Source organism: Oratosquilla oratoria, chromosome 23 (assembly GCF_046742065.1).
Source record: "Oratosquilla oratoria isolate Oo_2021 chromosome 23, ASM4674206v1, whole genome shotgun sequence".
NCBI lineage: Eukaryota > Metazoa > Arthropoda > Malacostraca > Stomatopoda > Squillidae > Oratosquilla > Oratosquilla oratoria.
Genome location: NC_134799.1, coordinates 4,574,841 through 4,577,340, shown reverse-complemented (window position 1 = coordinate 4,577,340; position 2,500 = coordinate 4,574,841).

Genomic DNA, 2,500 nt, shown 5'->3' with positions numbered 1-2,500 from the left:
TACTTACTAAATTAGCTTTGCATGGAATAAGTGGTAGCCTATTAGGTTGGACTAGTAATTGGTTGAAAGGTCGAAAACAGAGAGTTGTTTTAAATGGAAAAACTTCTGGATGGAAAAGTGTTGCAAGTGGAGTTCCTCAGGGTTCCGTTCTTGGGCCACTTCTATTCATAGTATATATAAATGATATAGACCATGGACTAAAATCTACTGTTTCCAAATTTGCTGATGATACAAAACTGTGTGGAGTGGCAAATGATCACTCAAACCAATTAGATATTCAAGAAGATTTAGATCAATTACAGTAATGGTCTGAAAAGTGGCTAATGAAATTTAACACAAGTAAATGCAAGGTAATGCACATAGGTAAAAATAACAGTAAGTACGATTACAAGTTATTTGGAAATTCGTTAACAAAAGTGGATAGTGAAAAAGATCTCGGCGTAATTATCAGTAACGACCTCAAATCATCCAAGCAGTGTATTTCAGCCTCTGAGAAAGCAAATAAGATTCTGGGATTGATTGCGCGATCTTTTGATTTCAAAAGTCCATCACTCATTAACAAGCTATATAAATCGTTAGTTCGTCCACATTTGGAATATGCTGTTTCCGTATGGTCACCGAATCTCATAGACATTGACAGACTGGAAAAAGTACAACGGCGAGCCACAAAACTGATTCCAAATATCAAAAATAAATCATACGAAAACTGACTTAAGCACATGAATCTGTTTTCCCTAAAAAAGCGTAGACTCAGAGGTGACTTGATACAGGTCTTTAAGATTTTAGAGGGAGTTGACAACATCAAAAGTGACAAAATTTTCACATTGAATGAGAATCAGACAAGAAACAATGGTCTCAAACTGTCCGGAAATAGATTCAATTTGGAAGTAGGTAGAAACAACTTTACCAACCGTGTAGTTAATGAATGGAATAAACTTCCTGCACAGGTAGTGTAATGTAGTTCAGTTCGAAGCTTTAAGAATCATTTAGATAAATACCTAAGTAAGATGCTGTAATGATTATAATTTATGTTATATTATAATTATTTGTTTTTGCTTTGTTATAATTTGTCTGTCTGATTTTCATTTATTATTAGTTATATGTCAATTTATTATCATTTACTATTTACCTGTTTGTTTGTTATTCAACTATACCTATGCATTTATTTATGTATTTTATTTGTTATTTACATTATTATAGTTTTTATTTATTATTAATATGATTTTTTTTTTTTTTGCATCCGACCTAGATATGGATCAAAAGGTCTCCTGTCGGCATGCTCCGCCTTTGTAATCCTTTGTGTGTGTGTGTGTGTGTGTGTGTGTGTGTGTGTGTGTGTGTATGTGTGTGTGTGTGTGTGTGTGTGTGTGTGTGTGTGTGTGTGTGTGTGTGTGTGTGTGTGTGTGTGTGTGAGTGTGTGTGTGTGTGATTCACCATGGTGTTGGATCACGTGTTGGACTCGTGATCGACATCTATTTCTCTCCTGGAAGAGAGCTCAGAGCTCATATATGACCGATCTATGGGTAATGCTGTGACCTTACACGAACACACCCAAACTCCCCGCCCACGAGACTTGGCGTAACGATTAGTAGCGCATCGATACTGAAATTATTTCAGCCCTGAGCGGGATTCGAACCCGGACCGCCGTAGTGACAGCCGGGAACTCTACCACTACGCCACGAGTCGTGTAGAATGTGTGTGTGTGTGTGTGTGTGTGTGTGTGTGTGTGTGTGTGTGTGTGTGTGTGTGTGTGTGTGTGAAATTTTATGTTGGAATTGCTGTGGTTGTGAATGAATTCTGAAATCCATATAATCAACTCGACAGTGAGCTCAAAGTAACACCTGATTCTGACAAATTCATATTCTATTTAATCGTAATTTACACATATGTTAGAATTCTACTTGGGACAGGAAGCAAATCAACAACTGCACTTGTTCACATCTAATTACATGCACATCACGAAAATTATAATTAATTTCTCAATTATAGATATGATGTATATCTTAAACGCCCCTTCCTCATATAATACAATATTTATATGGCAATGTGTTCCATTCGATGAAATTTAGGCTTGAGCGAAATCCGTAGACTATCTTTTCACACACGCAAGTAAAAAGTTAGTGTTATAAGGCTATATTCACCGGTAAGATGTTTGATTCAGTCCAGCGTAATTGATGTGTATCGTTAAATGGAAAACTATCATCCTTTTATTCGTAATACTACCATTCATTTCAATAACCTCCTCAGTGCAAGGGTAAAAAAAGAAGAAAAGAGGGGTAATGTTTATATTTGACGTGTAGCAAGCTCCCCAAGAACGTGGTCAAAAATCGATGAGACGCAGTTGCCAAAGAAAAACTTTCTTTATGTTTTTATATCGTGATGTGACCTATTCTTACGTTTATATTATTTTTATATAGATGAATATAATATGATATTAACTAGTATTAAAAAATATTATGCTAATTTTCTTAACTTTTGAGAGAAAAATAAAAATAAAAAC